Consider the following 22,255-nt stretch of genomic DNA (forward strand, 5'->3'; position numbering starts at 1 on the left):
TTAAAAGATCTCCCAATAAATTACCCTCCGCTCTTGACTTTAGACGATACTTTAGAGCAGGGGTCTCAAGCACGCGGCCCGCGGGCCGCATGCGGCCCCTGGGGCTGTCATCTGCGGCCCGCGGGACACAGAGCCGCTAGTATCAGCTCTGCTCCGAGACTCTGGAATTCCCTGACATCGCTGTCCACATATGAACAGCGATGTCTGGGGCTTCCCCATAGCCGGAGTCCCGGTCAGACCGCTAGTACAGGCTCTGCTCCGGGACTCTGTGGAATTCCCTGACATCACTGCCCATATGTGGACAGTGTGTCAGGGTCTTCCCCAGAGCGGAGCAGAGCGCTGGTGTCGGCTCTGCTCCGGGACTCTGTGGAATTCCCTGACATCGCTGCCCATATGTGGACAGTGTGTCAGGGTCTTCCCCAGAGCGGAGTCCCGGGCAGAGCGCTAGTATCGGCTCTGCTCCGGGACTCTGTGGAATTCACTGACATCGCTGCCCATATATGGACAGTGTGTCAGGGTCTTCCCCAGAGCGGAGTCCCGGGCAGAGCGCTATTATCGGCTCTGCTCCGGGACTCTGGGGAAGCCTCTGGCATCGCTGTCCATACATCGACAATGATGTCAGGGGCTTCCCCAGAGCAGGAGTCCCAGTGATGTCAGGAGCACAGCTGGAGTCCCAGGAAGAGCCTACCAGCGCTCTGCCTGTGACTCCAGCTCTGGGGTTGCCCCTGACATCTCTGTCCATATATGGACAGTGATGTCAGGAGCAGAGCTGGAATCCCAGGCAGAGTGCCAGAAGCGGCTCTGCTCCGGGACTCCAGCTCTGGGCAAGCCCCTGACATCACTGTGGCAGCATCTGCAGAGGGCACTGTGGCAGAATGTACAGAGGACACTGTGGCAGAATGTACAGAGGGCTCTGTGGCAGCCTCTACAGAGGGCACTGTGGCAGCCTCTACAGGGGGCACTGTGGCAGCCTCTACAGAGGGCACTGTGGCAGCCTCTACAGAGGGCACTGTGGCAGCCTCTACAGAGGGCACTGTGGCAGCCTCTACAGAGGGCACTGTGGCATTATCTACAAGTGGGTGTGTGGCAGTATCTGAAGAGGACACTGGCATTATCTAGGGGTGTGTTGCATTATCTACAGAGGGCACTGTGGCCTTATCTACAGAGGGCACTGTGGCCTTATCTACAGAGGGCACTGTGGCCTTATCTACAGAGGGCACTGTGGCCTTATCTACAGAGGGCACTGTGGCCTTATCTACAGAGGGCACTGTGGCCTTATCTACAGAGGGCACTGTGGCCTTATCTACAGAGGGCACTGTGGCCTTATCTACAGAGGGCACTGTGGCCTTATCTACAGAGGGCACTGTGGCCTTATCTACAGAGGGCACTGTGGCCTTATCTACAGAGGGCACTGTGGTCTTATCTACAGAGGGCACTGCGGCAGCATCCAGAGAGGGCACTGCGACAGCATCCACCGAGGGCACTGCGGCAGCATCCACCGAGGGCACTGCGGCAGCATCCACCGAGGGCACTGCGGCAGCATCCACCGAGTGTGGCAGCATCCACCGATAGTGCACTGCGGCACTATCTAAAAAGGGGCTGCCCAATCTTGACATGTGTGCTAACTGAGCCGCCGGACTGCATTTAGCGACACTTAAACTGGAAAGCTGGATTGTTGAAATAAGCACGTGGAGAAATATCTCAAATTTTAAACCTAGCGCTATTATTATAGTAATGTAGTATTATTATAGTAGTTCAAATAACTAATTGATTAACAATAATTTTGTATTGTGGCAAATTTGAAAGTAATGCGGCCCGTCAACTTCCCATTTTTTCTATATGCGGCCCACTTACCGGGCCGAGTTTGAGACCCCTGCTTTAGAGGATACTATGACTCTTGTTGTGCATCTGGTCAGATGACGAGGGGGCAAAAATGAAAGATCAGCAATGACCTTTCTCCTTCCCTGTGCTGAGGTCCCTTCATCTGATGCACAAGAGCCCATGCAGTTGGGCTCTACTATGTCTTCTCAAGAACTAATACTTTTTTGGAAACGCAGAGGACTGTATTTCTATTGCGGGGACGCTGGTCATATGGTCAAGAACTGTTCCAAACGTCCAGAATGTCCAGCTCCAGAAAACAGAGACTAGATGATCCCCGGGAATGCCATCTGGGCAGTCAAGTTTTTCCCACATTTTCTCAAAAAATCCTGTTAATGTATGGTTTAATAATGTTTTTATTTCTGGTCAAGCTTTTGTAGATTGTGGTTCTGCGGCTAAATTCTTGGATTTCCAGGTTGCAAAAAGATTGGCTATCCCCCTTATTCAGCTGAGTACCACGGTCAAATTACCGCTATAGATAATACCAATCTCTCTCAGGGGTCGGTGAAGTTCTCCGCTCCGCCTGTAATTTTGGAAGTGGGTACTTGGCATACTGAACTAATCTCTTTCTTTATCCCAGAAAACTTGCCTTCTGAGGTAATTTTGGGTGTTCCATTGTTGCAGACACATAATCTTGTTGTTGATTGGGTAAAAGCAAATTTCATTTAGTGGAATTCTAAATGTTATGATTATTGCATGTCTTTGTCTACTACTAACGTTTCTTGCAATGCACTATTGTTGCCGGAGTGTATTCACGATTTTGGGGATGTCTTTTCTGAAATCGATTGTGAATCTCTACCTACTCTTAAGCCGTATGACTGTCCCATTGTACCGCTCCCTAATTCTGAGCTGCCTAAGGGGCAGATTTATAATCTTTCTGTTCCGGAAAGACAAGCCATGAAAGATTATATTAAAGACAATCTCCGTAAGGGTCTTATTCGTCCATCTACTTCACCGGTGGGTGCAGGTTTTTTCTTTGTTAAAAAGAAAGATGGCGATTTAAGAGCCTGTATCGACTACCGTGAATTAAATAAGATTACCATTAAGAATCAGTATCCTCTTCGACTCATCCTGGACCTGTTTAATCAGATCTCATGAGCCAGGTGTAAGAAAAGGTACAATGCACACCAGAAGTCGTTATCCAAAGATATAGTTTTAATATTAGTAATTATGCCTCTATGTGCGTAATGGCGCTTAGTGTATGGGGGCTTGCTGCATGTGGAGCCGCCATACACTAAGCGCCATTACGCAAGACCCAGGATTAGAGATGAGCGAACTTATGAAAAGTTTGGTTCGGCTAGTTCGCCGAATTTCACGAAAAAGTTCGATTCGGACCGAACTAGTTCTGACCGAACCTGTAATTTCTGTGCGCCGAGCATGGTATTGTCCAGGGTGCTGATAGAGTTAATGGGCTGCACTAACTCTTTCAGCAACCTTGACAGTACATGCTCGGCGCGCGGAAAATACAATTTTAATGTAATAAAAAAAAATAAAAAAATACGTTCATACTTACATTCCTCCTGTCCGGCCTTCAGCGATGACGTTTCATCCATGTCGCCGCTGCAGCCAATCACAGGCTGTAGTGGCGGTCACGCACGTCAGGATGACGTCAGAAGGCCGGCCTCCAGGGATGACGCTTCATCCCACGTGACCGCCTCTGCTTCCAATCACAGGCTGCAGCGGCTTCTGCAGCCAATCACAGGCTGCAGCGGCCTCTGCAGCCAATCACACGCTCCTCTCCTGAAATACTCTGTGCTGCCTTAAACTCTGTGGACAGGTCAGGATCCTGTTTCTTTTAAATGCTGCTGGGGAACCCGCTCGATCCACTATATAAGGCTGCGCTACAGTGCAGCATTTAAAAGAAACAGGATCCTGACCTGCTGCTGTAAACTCTGCTCTTACCATTACGTAGCTCTCAATCTGTTACCTCTCCTCCACTCCTGTCCTCAATAACACCTTCACATGATTGGCAAGTCACCACGTAATGGTAAGAGCAGAGTTCACAGCAGCACAGAGTATTTCAGGAGATGAGCGTGCGGATCTTGTGCGGGGTGGTGACTTGCCAATCATGTGAAGGTGTTATTGAGGACAGGAGTGGAGGAGAGGTAACAGACTGAGCTACGTAATGGTAAGAGCAGAGTTCACAGCAACACAGAGTATTTCAGGAGAGGAGCGTGCAGATTCTGTGCTGCTGTGAACTCTACTCTTACCATTACGTAGCTCTCAGTCTGTTACCTCTCCTCCACTCCTGTCCTCAATAACACCTTCACATGATTGGCAAGTCACCACGTAATAGTAAGAGCAGAGTTCACAGCAGCACTGAATCTGCACACTCATCTCCTGAAATACTCTGTGCTGCTGTGAACTCTGCTCTTACCATTACGTAGCTCAGTTGTACCTCTCCTCCACTCCTGTCCTCAATAACACCTTCACATGATTGGCAAGTCACCACCCCGCACAAGATCCGCATGCTCATCTCCTGAAATACTTTGTGCTGCCTTAAACTCTGTGGACAAGTCAGGATCCTGTTTCTTTTAAATGCTGCACTGTAGCGCAGCCTTATATAGTGGATCGAGCGGGTTCTCCAGCAGCATTTAAAAGAAACAGGATCCTGACCTGTCCACAGAGTTTAAGGCAGCACAGAGTATTTCAGGAGATGAGCCGAGCCGTGCTCCCATTATAAAGTATAGGAGCACGGCCCGTAAAATAAAAAAATAGAACATGTTCTATCTTTTTAACGGCACGGGCAACTTCCCGTGAGAAAACGGGAAGGTACCCGTGGCTAACAGAAGTCTATGGGCCCGCTATTTTGGGTCGTAATTACGACCCGTAATAACGGGTGTTTTTACGGTTGTGTGCATGAGGCCCCGTAATGACGGGTGGCTACATATGTGCACCCGTCATTACGGCAGCGTTGCTAGGCGACGTCAGTAAATAGTCACTGTCCAGGGTGCTGAAAGAGTTAACTGAAAAAAAAAAGACTTTCATACTTACCGAGAACTTTCTGCTTCCTCCAGTCCGGTCTCCTGGCCGTTGCCTTGGTGACGCGTCACTCTCAACATCCGGCCCGACATTCCTGGATGACGATACAGCCCATGTGACCGCTGCAGCCAATCACAGGCTGCCACGGCCTCTGCAGCCAATCACAGGCTGCAGAGGCCTCTGCAGCTAATCACAGGCTGCCGCGTCAGAAAAGAAGGTCGGACTGGAGGAAGAAGAGGGACTCGTCACCAAGACAACGACCGGGTACGTATGAAATGCTTTTTATTTTATTTTTAATCAGCAGCCTCTTTTCTCTATCAGTGATTGATAGAGACAAGTGGCTGCCGATTTGTATAATATATTTGACCGGTTTCGGTCAAAACGGGTTCGGCCGAACCCGGTGAAGTTCGGATTCGCTGCGAACCGAACTTTTCCCGATGTTCGGACCGAAACCGGGTTCGGTTGTCCCGGTTCGCTCATCTCTACCCAGGATATTACAGTGCCTGATGAAGGTCAAAGACATGACTGAAACGTCGCACTTATACTGGCATAATTACTAATATTAAAAATCTATCTTTGGAAAATGACTTCTGGTGTGCATTGTACCTTTTCTTATACTATACGGGTTGGGCCCCTGCGCATGCACCCATACGAAGACCTAGTGCGCCCTGAACACCTTCAAATTCATGAGCCATGTAGTTCTCTAAACTGGATTTACGCAGGGCCTACAATTTTGTTCATATCCACAGACGGGATGAGTGGAAGAGAGCGTTTAATACTCCAGATGGTTATTATGAGTATTTGGTCATGCCTTTTGGTTTAAGTAATGCTCCAGCGGTTTTTCAGAACCTGGTTAATGATATTTTCAGAAATTTAATTGGACGCCTTGTGGTTGTGCATCTGGACGATATTCTTGTGTTTTCTTCCGATTGATCCTCTCATGTTCAACATTTATGATCCATCCTTCAAGTGCTTAGTGAAAATTGTCTTTAAGCGAAATTTGAAAAATTACTTTTTGGAGTTAAGGAAGTTAATTTCTTGGGGTATGTTATTTTTCCTCATGATTTTCGTATGGACTCCGCTAAGGTTCAGGCAGTTCTTCATTGGATCCAACCCACTTCACTAAAAGCTCTACAGAGGTTCTTGGGTTTTGGTAATTATTTCCAAAAATGTATTCAGATTTTTTCCTCCATTGCCAAACCTTTGATAGATCTTATGAAAGTGGGTTCTGATCTTGTAAATTGGAAACTTAGTGCGGTCTCCGTCTTTGAAGCCTTAAAACAGTGTTTTATAGAAATGTCTGTACTTGTTCAACCTGACCTTTCTAACCCCTTCATTGTTGAGGTTGATACCTCAGAAATAGGTGTGGGGGCTGTGTCGTCTCAAGGATCTTCTGAAGAGAAAAAGCTGCTAGCAGTTCTTTATCCTCAATTAATGAGGTAAGAGCTTGTCTGTCCAGGTTGTCCAGATTAGACTGGCTTTTAAAATAACCCAGATTAAAGTCATGATTGAATGTCTCAATTTCCTGTTGTATGAATCAAATGAAGGTCTCCATGGGTGGGGAGTTCTTAGGGGGGAAACCGACTTTTATTCCCCAACCCAAGTTCTTTAGAGGTGAGGGTGGAAGACGTAGTGGAGGTTGCTTGGTCATCTGGTCTTCGGGATTCTTCCGGATTGGAAAAATAAACCCGAAGCCTTAACATCCTGAAAAACCTATTCAGGTCCATGTCCAATTGAAACAAGTTATACCTGTAGGTAGGGCAGAATGATAGCCCCTTTTCCAGGAGTGTAAGTTAGGCTGGACCTAGGGATTTGGATGAAATATTGATTACTAGTGATGGTGCATTACTAGTCATACCTTTGATTTGGTCGTCATCGCTCTGCTGAAGTCTTCATGACTTCCGACCTCCCCTCCTCGTCTTTTATTCTTGACCTCCTTCCCCAATGTTGGTCTAACAAATGATGATAGTTCTGGCGTGTTCTGGGTTCCTCACTCCCTGATCCCGAGAATGAGGAGACTGATGGGGGAGTGTATCCTCTGTATCCACCTCGAGTAATGGTGTATCCCTCGTGCTATTTATACACCCTGTTGTTCCTATAGTCTTCAAGGTCCCGTTGAAATTTCTTCCTTTTCTGGAGCTCAATATCGGTACGGGGAATTCAGAGTTTACTTTTCATGGTTTTCTCGAATTCTATGTAGTTAGGAGTAGGTAAAGTTGCTTTAAGTTGTTGCTCTGCTGATGCAATCTTCAGTAAACTGTGTCACATAGATCTTACAGTACTCACTTACTACCGATATTGCTTTATATGAAGATTTATATACATCTGTAATCTTTACAAAATTGATTTTATTGTTACTGATGACATTCTGTACCACTTATTACGGAATCCATACTTATATAAATTTTTATAATTCTAAAGTGCCTGAGGAAGGTCATGGTATTGACCGAAATGTCGCACTGTCACTGGCTATACATAAATTATTTGTTTGGATAAATAACTCCATATTGGTGTGCATAGTACTTTTTCCTCTATTGGATCGGGTTGGGCCCCTACTAATGCACCCACGCCATTACCTAGTGCTATCCGAACCTTGTAACTAAGGATCTTCTGTATTGACTAATTTGCGTCTCTATGCTTTTTTTTCTCGCAAATATTCTGCCACTAAGAAAAATTATGATATAGGTAATATTGAGCTTCTTGCTATTAAGTGGGCCTTTGAAGAGTGGCGCCACTTTGTAGAGGGCGCTAGACATCAAATTACTGTACTGAATAACCATAAAAACCTGACTTTTTTAGAATCAGCTAAAAGACTCAATCCAATACAGGCTAGGTGGGTCTTGTTCTTTACCAGATTTGACTTTATTGTAACCTACTGTATAGACCTGGGTCCAAAAATTTCAGGGCCAACGCCTTATCTCGAAGTTTCTGTTCCTCACATGTCCTCGACATTCATCCTGAAACTATTTTATATAAGGGAATAGTGGTTAAATTAAAAAATGTCAGCAACTCGCTCCGCAAAACGTTCCTGCTGGAAGATTATTTGTCCCTCCTCTGTTCAGATTTTGGTTGCTCAATGAGTTACATGATTCAGTTTTGTGTGGTCATCCAGGGATAACTGGTACTAAAAAATTAGTCTCGCAGCTCTACTGGCAGCCATCTTTGTCTTGTGATGTGAAGTCCTATGTCTCTGCTTGTGATATCTGCGCTCGAGCTAAAACTCCTCGAGTTCGTCCTATGGGTGAACTACTTCCATTGCCTGTTCCACAGAAACCTTGGTCTCATCTGTCTATGGATTTTATCACTGATTTTCCTCCCTCTGAAGGGAAAACTATCATTTGGGTTGTGGTGGACCAGTTCAGTAAAATGTGTCATTTCATTCCTTTGCTTCAACTTCCTGATTCCAAAACTCTGTCTAAATTATTTATTGATCAAGTGGTCTGGCTGCATGGTATTCCGGAAAATATTATCTCTGATAGAGGTGTACAATTTGTGGCCATCTTATGGAGAGCTTTCTGTAAGAAACTTGGCGTACAGTTATCGTTCTCTTCTGCTTTTCACCCTCAGACTAATGGTCAAACCGATCGCGCTTTAATCAAACCTTGGAACAATATCTTGGGTGTTATGTTGCGGATAATCAGGCTGAATGGGTCTCGTATCTTCCACTAACAGAATTTGCTATAGATAATCGTCATCATGTTTCTGTTGATACCTCACCGTATTCGGTGGTTTTCATCCTCGTTTTGGTTCATTTTCCGCCTCTTCTAGTGATAACCCTGAGGTGGAAGTTGAATCAAATAAACTGTGCACAGTTTGGTCTCAGGTTCAATTGAACCTGAAGAACTCCCAAGTTATTTAAAAGAAAAATGCTGACAAGAAACATACGGTGGGTCCTGTGTTTAGTGTAGGTCAAAAGGTGTGGCATTCTACTAAGAATCTGCGACTGAAAGTACCGTCTCGTAAGTTGCTCCTAGGTTTATTGATCCATATGAAATTGTTGAAGTTATTAAGCCTGTGTCTTTTCGTCTGGCTCTTCCTCTGTCTTTTAATATTTATGAAGTTTTTCACAAATCTGTCCTTAAATTTTTTATCACCATCTAATCCACTCAAGAAACCTCCTCCTCCAGTTCAGGTAGAAGGAGATATGGAGTTTGAGGTTCAGAGGATTGTGGATTCCAGAAAGATCAGGGGTACTCTCCAGTACTTGGTACACTGGAAGGGTATGGGTCAGTAGAGCGAACTTGGGTTCCTGCCGAATAGTACATGCTAACCATTTAGATAATGTCTTTCATTTGAAGTTTCCTTTGAAACTTAGACATAGATTTAAGGGTACGGAGGCCCCTTGTAGAAAGGGGGGAATTGTTGGGAAACGTCCATCCCTTTAAGATTAACATGACTATTAGTCTAGCTTTTGGGCGGTTCCGGTTTTAGTTGTTGAGCCTATTCCACTTCTCCATCTTTTTTCCTATCAGATTGAAGGGTGGCGTATTTTAATTTCGGTTGGTTGTATTTTCTTTGCTTGTTATTTTCCTTGTTTCCATGTGTTTGATCAAGCTGCTGACTATACCCCGTACCGTTGCCTATTTGCACTGTTTGGAACTGGACCTCAGCTGGTCTATGGATTACCCTTTGCTTACTGATTTGTACTTTCTGCTCCCGGCTAGTTTTTGACCTCTGCAATCTCTGATATCCACTAGCTTTGTGATTTGGATTTTCTGTTTACCCTCAGGCTGTCTTGTTATCTGCTCTGGTATTGCCTGCATTGCACCTCTTATCCAACACCGAACTCTTCTTTGCTGCAAAGTCCAACCTACCTTGCGGTGGGCAAAACCATAGAGTAGCCTTAGATTCTGTTGATCAGAGGTGTGATGGATTTGGGGTTGCGGATTTATTTGCACGCTCTTTCCTGACAGTCTCCAGCAGCCTTTGGGAAATCGCCTAGCAATTCCATAAATTTCCACCCCGGGAATTGCTCAACTGGTGAATCCATAACACCATCACTACCTCTTGGGGTAGGGCATTCCATAGCTTGACCACTCTTAAAATTAATATTCTCTGGCCCGTTCTAAAGGCACATTATGAAAATTGTGGTGAAGGTCATTTTCTTACCGGTGGCTGTATTTGTGAGTTATCCACTCCCTTCTGGGCCTCAGCTGTGTCATGTGACCAGCAATAGGACTCTCCAACTGCCACAGTGTCTCATGTCTGGACAGGGAATCAGTTTCTACATTAATTCCTATAAGTCTCACATCAAGGCTGTGATAGTAATGAACAGAGAAACGGACTCCCTGTCCACACATAAGATGCTGTGGCACTTGGAGAGTCATATTACTGGTCACATGGCACAGCTGAGGACCAGAAGGGAGTAGATAACTCACAAATACAGCCACCTTTAAGAAGAATACATGCACCACAATTTACATAATGTGTCTCTCTAATGGGCCAAAGAACAAAAAAAAATTGTGGGAGTGCTCCTTTAAGGGCAAAAGTAGGCTGGTCAAAAAAGGATTCATTTCTAACTGTCAGTTATTGTATTCGCGTAAAAGCAGAGACAATAAATAATTGTATTTAAGCAGTTACGTTTCACAGACATATTAACACTGGCAAATGAGAAACTTCTTTCCAAACCTAGTAAAAGACATACACACAGCAATTTCCTGGGAATTCATTTAAAAAAAATGTAAAGGTGTTTATGAGATTAGAAAAACACAGGCTCTGTGTGGATTGCACCTCAGCTCCATTTAAGTCAATGCAACTAAGCTGTAATACCACACACAGCCAATGAACAAATGTTACTCTGTTTCTGAAGGAAAGCAGTCATGTTGTGAAATACTCACCGGTCCATTCTCCAGCATTGTCCTCCTCTCTCAGTTGCTGTCGCTCTATAAGTTATATTTAGAACTGCCTGTGTAAACGTTTTAAAACAAATTTTATTAAACATAATTCATTATTAAAAAATGTAGGGCAAAAGTTGCCAAAGAAATCAGCTACAGGCGTTGGCAAGCAAATCCGGATTGCACACAATAGCTTGCGGGGTGTGAACATGTAGTCAGCACCAAAATAGAAGTGCCTAGCATGTAATAAACACCCCACACATTCACAGCTGCTAGGTGTGCTGGCAAAATATTTGAATGGGTTTGCCTGCCACGGATATAAAAAGACCACTTCCCAACGCGTTTCTGCACCAAGTAGGGGAGCGTCCTCAGGGGTATATCTTGTCTTATTAATCTTTATTGGTAAAGGGTCGGTCAGCATGTATTATGCTGTTTAAATTTCAGTTACGGCACGTATGAGACATTACATGCGGTCTTGCCGTGCGTATTAGTGTGCGGCATGACCGCACCATAATAAAATACCAGCATAGACAATGAGATTCCGGGTAATCTCATGTCCACGCTGCGGTATTTTTCGGGACGTAAATTACGTATTTTCGGAACCGCCACAATTTATCCCGCGCTTTTGCTTACAAATACTATCCCTGCAGTTCTACAGAAATACGCAGCAAAAGCCGCAGCATGAAAACGCCACAATTTACGCAGCAAGACGTAGAAACCGCACTGAAAAATGCATCAGGTGCAGGTTTTTTTGGAAAATTTCTTGCGGTTTCCTGCGATTTTGCTGCGTATTTTCCAAAGTAAAATACGCAACGTGTGCATGTAGAGTTGTAGTTAAAGAGCAACAGGTTGGAGACCTCTGACATAAAGAAATGTCTTATCTTTTTCTACGTTACAAGTTATTTTTTTGTATTTTGCTTTACAAGACACACATTGCTTTTTAAGTGCACAATGCTGGACAGTTTTCAATCTGATTTCAACAACTATTGGATGAAGTCTCTAGTGAATGCTCTTAGATGCAAAGCACTTGTCACATTAAGTGCCAAAATCAAAGTGTGTTAGGGCAATAATCACATTTACCTTGGATGTTATAATTGAACTAGTGTCTCAACTTGTTTCTAAGATATATTTCTCAAATTAATGATGACTATCCTTGTTTTACTGTACAATCCATTTCTCATCTTTCTTTTCCCATTGGTTCAATTAATTCATATTATTTATCTTCTCCTATAAATATAGTTTTTATTCGTAATTCTTAACAAACTGTTTACTCTAGCCTATGTCTTCAACATTACATCACTTTATCTATATCTACTTTTATCACCTCGGTAATGTGTTATAAAGCAACGGGTTTTTAACTTTTCATTAACCACCTGCTGCTTTATTTATGATAGCGGTGATAGATTTTAACCTTATGTGATGCATTGTTTCACCACATAAGGTTTTTCGTTGTTTTAATCTGTAACTTAGGCTGACATCAAAGCTGTGGTAGTTATAACCTTTTACCTTAATATCCTAAACGTTATAGTATACTATATATTTTTTTTATTGTATTTGTTTTTTTCTTTTTACTTTTAAAGTCAAAGAAAATTACACTTTTTGGTAATATACTTGCATTTTTCTTTCAATAAAACAAAGCTCTTACATACATAATTTTGGTATATATATATATATATATATATATATATATAAATATATATATATACATATATATATATATATATACACGTGAATATATATATATATACATTTATATATATATGTGTGTATATATATATATGTATGCATACATATATATATATATATATATATATATATATATATATATATATATGTATATATATATACATATGTATATATATCTATATGTATATATATATCTATATGTATATATATATATATATATATATGTATAATCATATATATATATACAGTGGATATGTTAAAATGCCAGTTTTTGTCATGTCACAACATCAGTGCAAGATGAATAATTTCAGAACTTTTTCCACCTTTAATGTGACCCATAATCTGTACAATTCCATTGAAAAACAAACTGAAATCATTTAGAGGGGAAAAATAAAAATAGAAAACAAAAATAATGTGGTGGCATAAGGGTTTGTTCACACGGCCGTAAACGCCCGAAAAATGGGCGAAAAATTGGAAGCAGAACGTTTCCAAACATCTGCCCATTGATTTCAATGGGAAAACAGCGTTCTATTCTGATGGAGCGTTTTTCGCTGCGTTTTTTACACGTAAAAAAATGGCCGTGAAAAAGAAGTGCAGGAAACGTCTTGGGACGTTTTTGGAGCCGTTTTCCATTGAATTTATTGAAAAAAACTCCAAAAATGGCCGTAAAAAACGGCGCAAAATAAACAGCGAAAATCGTGAGTGGCACAAAAACCGTCTGAAAATCAGGAGCTGTTTTCTCTTGAAAACAGCTCCGTATTTTGAGACGTTTTAGACTCTGCGTGTGAACATACCCTAAGTGTGAACACCCTTTTATAATTGAGGATGTGGTTGTGTTCAGAATTAGTCAATCACATTCAAACTCATGTTACGTAGTAGTCAGTACTCAGCTGCCATTATTTAAAGTGATTCTGAGTAACCCCATAAAAAGTTCAGCTGCTCTATTAGGATTTTCCTGACATTTTCTTTATTGCATTGACAGCAAAAGCCATGGTCCGTAAAGAGCATACCACACATCAAAGGGATCTGATTGTTGAAAGGCATCAGTCAGGAGAAGGGTACTAAAGAATTTCCAAGGCATTAGATCTACCATGGAACACAGTGAAGATGGTCATCAGGAAGTGGATTACATTTGGCACAACAGTGATATTACCAAGAGCTGGATGTCCGTCAAAACTTGATGAAAACACAAGATGAAAATTGATCCGGAAGGCTACCAAGAGGCCTACAGCAACATTAAATGAGCTGTAGGACTTTCTGGCAGGTACTGGTTGTGTAGTGCATGGGACAACAATCCCTTATATTCTTCATATGTCTGGGCTGTGGAGTAGGGTGGCAATGTGGACTTTTCAAACAAAGAAAAGCATCCAAGCCCGGCTATGGTTTGAAAAAACCTACATCAAGTCTGCCAAAAGCATGTGGGAAAACGTGTTATGGTCTGATGAGACCAAGGTTGAACTTTTTGGCCATAATTCCAAAAAGGGATGTTTGTCGCAAAGCCAACACTGCACATCACCAAAAGAACACCATACCCACAGTGAAGCATGGTGGAGGCAGCATTATGCTTTGGGGCTGTTCTTCTGCAGCTGGAACTGGGCGTTTACTTAAGGTGAAGGAAATTATGAACAGCTCCAAATAGCAGTCAATATTGGCACAAAACCTGCAGGCCTCTGCTAAAAAGCTGAAGATGAAGAGGAGTTTCACCTTTCAGCACAACAACCACCCAAAGCATACCTCCAAATCAACAATAGAATAGCTTCACCAGAAGAAGATCAAAGTAATGGAATTGCCCAGCCAGAGCCCAGACCTGAATCCCATTCAAAATCTGTGGGGTGACCTGAAGACAGGAGATGCCCTCGCAATCTGACAGATTTGGAGCGCTTTTGCAAGGAAGAGTGGGCAACAATTGCCAAGTCAAGACTGAATGCTGACATAAAGTCAAAGGGTAATTCAACAAAGTATTAGTTTAAGAGTGTGCATATTTATGCAACCACATTATTTTTGTTCTTTATTTTTATTTTTCCACCCTAAAAGATTCCGTTTGTTTTTCAATTGAATTGTACAGATTATAGGTGACATTAAAGGTGGGAAAAGTTCAGAAATCATTCATACTGACTTTGTAACATGACAAAAACCTGTCATTTTAACAGGGGTGTGTAGACTTTTTATATCGACTGTATATATATACACTACCGTTCAAAACTTTAGGGTCACTTAGAAATGTCCTTATTTTTGCAAGAAAAGCACAGTTTTTTTCAATGAAGATAACATTAAATTAATCAGAAATACACTCTATACATTGTTAATGTGCTAAATGACTATTCTAGCTGCAAACGTCTGGTTTTTAATGCAATATCTACATAGGTGTATAGAGGCCCATTTCCAGCAACCATCACTCCAGTGTTCTAATGGTACATTGTGTTTGCTAACTGTATTAGAAGGCTAATGGATGATTAGAAAACACTTGAAAACACTTGTGCAATTATGTTAGCACCGCTGTAAACAGTTTTGCTGTTATGGGGAGCTATAAAACTGACCTTCCTTTGAGCTAGTTGAGAATCTGGAGCATTACATTTGTGGGTTCGATTAAACTCTCAAAATGGCTAGAAAAGAGAGCTTTCATGTGAAACTTGACAGTCTATTCTTGTTCTTAGAAATGAAGGCTATTCCATGCGAGAAATTGCCAAGAAACTGAAGATTTCCTGCAACGGTGTGTACTACTCCCTTTAGAGGACAGCACACAAGGCTCTAACCAGAGTAGAAAGAGAAGTGGGAGGCCCCCCTGCACAACTGAGAAACAAGACAAGTACATTAGAGTCTCTAGTTTTAGAAATAGACGCCTCACAGGTCCTCAACTGGTAGCTTCATTAAATAGTACCCGCAAAACGCCAGTGTCAACGTCTACAGTGAAGAGCCGACTTCGGAATGCTGGCCTTCAGGGCAGAGTGGCAAAGAAAAAGCCATATATGAGACTGGCTAATAAAAGGAAAAGATTAATATGGGCAAAAGCACACGGACATTGGACAGAGGAAGATTGGAAAAAAGTGTTATGGACAGACGAATCGAAGTTTGAGGTGTTTGGATCACACAGAAGAACATTTGTGAGATGCAGAACAACTGAAAAGATGCTGGAAGAGTGCCTGACGCCATCTGTCAAGCATGGTGGAGGTAATGTGATGGTCTGGGGTTGCTTTGGTGCTGGTAAAGTGGGAGATTTGTAAAAGGTAAAAGGGATTTTGAATAAGGAAGGCTATCACTCCATTTTGCAACGCCATGCCATACCCTGTGGACAGCGCTTGATTGGAGCCAATTTCATCCTACAACAGGACAATGACCCAAAGCACACCTCCAAATTATGCAAGAACTATTTAGGGAAGAAGCAGGTAGCTGGTATTCTATCTGTAACGGAGTGGCCAGCGCAGTCACCAGATCTCAACCCCATAGAGCTGTTGTGGGAGAAGCTTGACCGTATGGTACGCAAGAAGTGCCCATCAAGCCAATCCAACTTGTGGGAGGGGCTTCTGGAGTGGGGTGCCGATTACCTCAGCAAATTAACAGCTAGAATGCCAAAGGTCTGCAATGCTGTAATTGCTGCAAATGGAGCATTCTTTGACGTAAGCAAAGTTTGAAGGAGAAAATTATTATTTGAAATAAAAATCATTATTTCTAACCTTGTCAATGTCTTGACTATGTTTTCTAGTCATTTTGCAACTCATTTGATAAATATAAGTGTGAGTTTTCATGGAAAACACAAAATTGTCTGGGTGACCCCAAACTTTTGAACGGTAGTGTATGTATATATATATATATATATATATATATATATACATATATATACACACATGTATATATATATATATTGTGAGACAGTGACAGGTAAAGTCATTGAGGGAAGGTATATTTCCCCTAGAATCCTGTCATATGTATCCTAGGCTCCAGGGAATGAGTAGTTCTTGCAATAGAAAGCTCTAGTTTTCCAATCTCGGCTTAAGGAAAAGCCGGAAAAAAGGGCCTGGAATTGGATTGGAGAAGAGCAGGGCGGGTTCCCCAATCCCTAGTCCATCTCTGTTTGTAGGACAAGGCTGCTGCTCAATTAGCTGCACCTGTAGCCTGTGTATAAAAGGTGCAGACACAGTGTGTGGGAGTCTCACCCCTGACTCAGACTGGAGACTACTAAGGCTGGAGTAGCCTGTATTCTATGTGAGTAAAGACCTGTGTTACTTTGTGTCCAGTGCCTGGTAGGAAGGCACTCGGTATAGTTAGATAAATATCTTGTTTAGTTAGTGCTCAGACGAGCAGGATTTATTTTGTATTTTGCCTTGTTGTACAAGAGGCTGTTTCTTTGACAAGAATAAAAACACAGGCATATATGTGTTTACCATTTGGGCTACATGGGGCTCCAGCGACCTTTCAAAGGTTAATGGACATAGTCCTCAAACCCCATCGTCGGTATGCTTCGGCATATCTGGACGACATTATAATCTTTAGTGATGACTGGGAAAGCCACTTACCAAAAGTACAAGCAGTACTAAACTCCCTCAGAGCCGCGGGGTTAACAGCAAACCCAAAGAAATGTTCCTTAGGCTTGGAGGAAGCACAGTATCTGGGGTACATAATTGGGAGAGGGGTGATAAAGCCACAGGTCAACAAAGTTGAGGCTATCCAAAACTGGCCCCAGCCCTCAACCAAAAAGCAGGTCAGAGCTTTTCTAGGAATTGTAGGTTATTACCGAAGGTTCATTCCAAACTTTGCCAGCACAGCAGCGCCCCTGACAGATCTTACCAAGGGAAGTAAGTCTGTCATGGTCAAGTGGGACACGAAGGCTGAAAGCGCCTTTCAAGAGTTGAAACTGGCCCTGTGTAACCAACCAGTCTTAGTCACTCCTGACTTCAAAAAGGAGTTTGTTGTCCAAACTGATGCTTCTAATGTGGGGCTCGGAGCAGTTCTGTCACAAGAGGTGGGTGGTGAGGAACATCCTGTGACCTATTTGAGCAGAAAACTTACCTCGGCTGAGAAAAATGATAGCATAGTTGAACGGGAGTGCTTGGCAATTAAGTGGGCACTTGAGTCCCTGAAATATTATTTATTGGGTCGTCGGTTTAGGTTGGTTACAGACCACTCTCCTCTTACGTGGATGTGTCAAGTTAAATGAGATGTCAAAGTTTGACGCATACCCAATGCAAGAGTTACACGGTGGTTTCTTACTTTGCAGAACTTCAAATATACTGTGGAACACAGAGCAGGAAAACTGCAGGGCAATGCTGACGCTTTGTCTAGGACACACTGCCTTGTAGCTAAATGTGTCCGATCCCACGGGCTCAAACAGAGGAAGAGGGTATGTGAGACAGTGACAGGTAAAGTCATTGAGGGAAGGTATATTTCCCCTAGAATCCTGTCATATGTATCCTAGGCTCCAGGGAATGAGTAGTTCTTGCAATAGAAAGCTCTAGTTTTCCAATCTCGGCTTAAGGAAAAGCCGGAAAAAAGGGCCTGGAGTTGGATTGGAGAAGAGCAGGGCGGGTTCCCCAATCCCTAGTCCATCTCTGTTTGTAGGACAAGGCTGCTGCTCAATTAGCTGCACCTGTAGCCTGTGTATAAAAGGTGCAGACACAGTGTGTGGGAGTCTCACCCCTGACTCAGACTGGAGACTACTAAGGCTGGAGTAGCCTGTATTCCATGTGAGTAAAGACCTGTGTTACTTTGTGTCCAGTGCCTGGTAGGAAGGCACTCGGTATAGTTAGATAAATATCTTGTTTAGTTAGTGCTCAGACGAGCAGGATTTATTTTGTATTTTGCCTTGTTGTACAAGAGGCTGTTTCTTTGACAAGAATAAAAACACAGGCAAAGCCCTGTTATGACTTTTAATGCACGGTGTCCCTGTCTCTGGCTACAAAGAAACCGCTGTACCAACCTCTCCTGATGCTAAACCCTCACATATGGTGGCCGATGCGGACACGGTCTTAAAGAGACATACACCTATTTAAAAGGACTTTTGCTGCTCCAAGAGGAAAATCGTTGCTAGGGGCAACAACACAATTTTTTCTCCCCGAGAGTGCTTGGAAGTGTATGTCTTGGGTGAAGGCGGCAACAGGGCTAAAAGAGACTGTTAAAATGGATGAAATACTTAAACAGCTGATTCAGGCTAATATCAACCAGGGGAAGATAAGCACAGCTCTACAAGAAGCCAGCGCGACTCAGCGAATGGTGCATGAGGAAGCCATGCGTGCACAGGCTGAAACCAATATTCTGCTGGGTGAAGCCCACAGACTGGCCTTAAAAGAACAGCAGCAAATTAATCGCTATTTGCAAGACCAAATTCAGGCCTCAGTGGAGAGGTCAGCGGGGCCTCATGGTTTGCGCCAAACCACTCGTGCAGCGGTACAGACATCTCTGCAGAAGGTGACATCCACCGACGACGTTGAGGCCTATCTCATGGTGTTTGAGCGAGTGGCAGAACGAGAGAAGTTACCTTCAGATCAGTGGGCAGCAGTGGTGGCACCTTTCCTAACCGGAGAGCCGCAAAAGTCGTACTTTGATCTCAATGAGCAGGATGCCAAGGATTACTCCAAGCTGAAGGGTGAGATCCTTGCCCGTCTGGGTGTTAATATGAATATGCTTGCTCGACGGGTGCACAACTGAACTTTCATGGAACACCTACCTGCGCGATCACAAATGTATGATCTTGTCCATCTTGCAAGGAAATGGCTACAGCCAGAGGAATCAACCCCTGCGCAGATCGTGGAGAGAGTGGTGCTTGACAAATACATCCGCTCCTTACCACCGAAGGTTCAGCGTTGGGTCGGTCAAGGAGATCCTACAGATGCGGAACAGCTGGTGAACCTGATTGAAAGGTACAGAGCTACTCAGGATCTACTCCAAGAACTACCGCCTGGATGTTCTAACCCCAGGAACAGCAAATCGTGCGGAGCACCCGGTAAGGCTGTTCCATTTACTAGAGGGGTGAGAAATGTCTTTAAGGGAGGTGGCTCAGAAGGGGAGCAGACGGAGGGAATAAATCCCAGAGAGACACTGAAGGCCAGACCAGGGTCTCAAGTTGGGGACCGGGGCCGCATACAGTGCTGGCGGTGTTATCGTCCTGGGCATATTGCTGCCAATTGTCCCCTGACTACTGAGCCAATGGACTGTGATGCAGCAAGGCGAATATCCTTGTTTGCACGTCCTGTTTGTTCTGCTTAGACTGTTTACGAGACTGAGCAACAAATGTGTGTCGTAAAAGTGGAAGGGTGTACTGTGAGTGCCTTGCTGGATTCTGGGAGTCTTGTTACCCTGGTGCATGCCAGCCTGATAGACCCTGGAACATTCAGCGGACATAGTATAGGGGTCCTGTGCATACATGGGGACACTAAAGAATACCCCACCACTTTGGTCACTCTAAAAACTTCCTGTGGAACCGCTTGCCATGAAGTGGGTGTGGTCAAGTCCCTGATGCACAGTGTGATCCTGGGGAGAGACTTCCCAGTGTTCTGGGACTTGTGGAGGAAGAAAGATGTAACCTCCACTGTAAATGTTAATGATGGTATTAATGTGTGCGCTGTGATTAGCCCAGAACCCTTTAACGAAGATGCTGAGGTGCCAGCAGTAGGGGTGACCACTGAGCCTGATAAATTTCCTCTGTCTGTTTTTGCTGGTGAAACAGATGAGCAGGAGGAAATTTCTGAGATACCAGAGTTAAATGTATCACGTAACAATTTTGGGACCGCTCAACTTAGCGATCCCACATTGGTAAAAGCCAGGGAAAATACTAAGGTATTAAATGGAGTGCCTCAACATCCAGGGGCTGATAAGGTGTTTCCACACATGACGAGTTAATAGAGAGACTGGGCCATTCAAGGTATTTTTCAACACTTGATTTAACCAAAGGCTATTGGCAAGTACCCCTCACGGAGGGCGCCAAAGAGAAAACTGCGTTCATCACCCCGGATGGTCTGTTTCAATATATGTGTTTACCATTTGGGCTACAAGGGGCTCCAGCAACCTTTCAAAGGTTAATGGACATAGTCCTCAAACCCCATCGTCGGTATGCTTCGGCATATCTGGACGACATTATAATCTTTAGTGATGACTGGGAAAGCCACTTACCAAAAGTACAAGCAGTACTAAACTCCCTCAGAGCCGCGGGGTTAACAGCAAACCCAAAGAAATGTTCCTTAGGCTTGGAGGAAGCACGGTATATGGGGTACATAATTGGGAGAGGGGTGATAAAGCCACAGGTCAACAAAGTTGAGGCTATCCAAAACTGGCCCCAGCCCTCAACCAAAAAGCAGGTCAGAGCTTTTCTAGGAATTGTAGGTTATTACCGCAGGTTCATTCCAAACTTTGCCAGCACAGCAGCGCCCCTGACAGATCTTACCAAGGGAAGTAAGTCTGTCATGGTCAAGTGGGACACGAAGGCTGAAAGCGCCTTTCAAGAGTTGAAACTGGCCCTGTGTAACCAACCAGTCTTAGTCACTCCTGACTTCAAAAAGGAGTTTGTTGTCCAAACTGATGCTTCTAATGTGGGGCTCGGAGCAGTTCTGTCACAAGAGGTGGGTGGTGAGGAACATCCTGTGACCTATTTGAGCAGAAAACTTACCTCGGCTGAGAAAAACGATAGCATAGTTGAACGGGAGTGCTTGGCAATTAAGTGGGCACTTGAGTCCCTGAAATATTATTTATTGGGTCGTCGGTTTAGGTTGGTTACAGACCACTCTCCTCTTACGTGGATGTGTCAAGTTAAATGAGATGTCAAAGTTTGACGCATACCCAATGCAAGAGTTACACGGTGGTTTCTTACTTTGCAGAACTTCAAATATACTGTGGAACACAGAGCAGGAAAACTGCAGGGCAATGCTGACGCTTTGTCTAGGACACACTGCCTTGTAGCTAAATGTGTCCGATCCCACGGGCTCAAACAGAGGAAGAGGGTATGTGAGACAGTGACAGGTAAAGTCATTGAGGGAAGGTATATTTCCCCTAGAATCCTGTCATATGTATCCTAGGCTCCAGGGAATGAGTAGTTCTTGCAATAGAAAGCTCTAGTTTTCCAATCTCGGCTTAAGGAAAAGCCGGAAAAAAGGGCCTGGAGTTGGATTGGAGAAGAGCAAGGCGGGTTCCCCAATCCCTAGTCCATCTCTGTTTGTAGGACAAGGCTGCTGCTCAATTAGCTGCACCTGTAGCCTGTGTATAAAAGGTGCAGACACAGTGTGTGGGAGTCTCACCCCTGACTCAGACTGGAGACTACTAAGGCTGGAGTAGCCTGTATTCTATGTGAGTAAAGACCTGTGTTACTTTGTGTCCAGTGCCTGGTAGGAAGGCACTCGGTATAGTTAGATAAATATCTTGATTAGTTAGTGCTCAGACGAGCAGGATTTATTTTGTATTTTGCCTTGTTGTACAAGAGGCTGTTTCTTTGACAAGAATAAAAACACAGGCAAAGCCCTGTTATGACTTTTAATGCACGGTGTCCCTGTCTCTGGCTACAAAGAAACCGCTGTACCAACCTCTCCTGATGCTAAACCCTCACAATATGTATATATATATATATATATATATATATATATATATATATACACGCTATTACATCTTTAAAAAGAAAGATATACCAACATACCAGCCTGACAGAGTCCAAAAGAACACGTTTTTGGTTTCCATCGAGCTAAGGAAGCTGTATGGACATGTTAAGCGCGTACATCGGGAAACTTTCCCAATTTAAACTATAAAAGTAGGGCAAAAGCACAATGTGAACTAGGCCTAACAATGTTGAAAAATAACAGTTGTGTGACAAAAAGCAATGGTCACACATATTCTCTACTGTATTATGAGGCTTGTTGACTTTTTTGTTACTAAATAACAGTATAATACAATATAACTACTTT

This window comes from Rhinoderma darwinii, chromosome 4 (genome assembly GCF_050947455.1).
Source record: "Rhinoderma darwinii isolate aRhiDar2 chromosome 4, aRhiDar2.hap1, whole genome shotgun sequence".
NCBI lineage: Eukaryota > Metazoa > Chordata > Amphibia > Anura > Rhinodermatidae > Rhinoderma > Rhinoderma darwinii.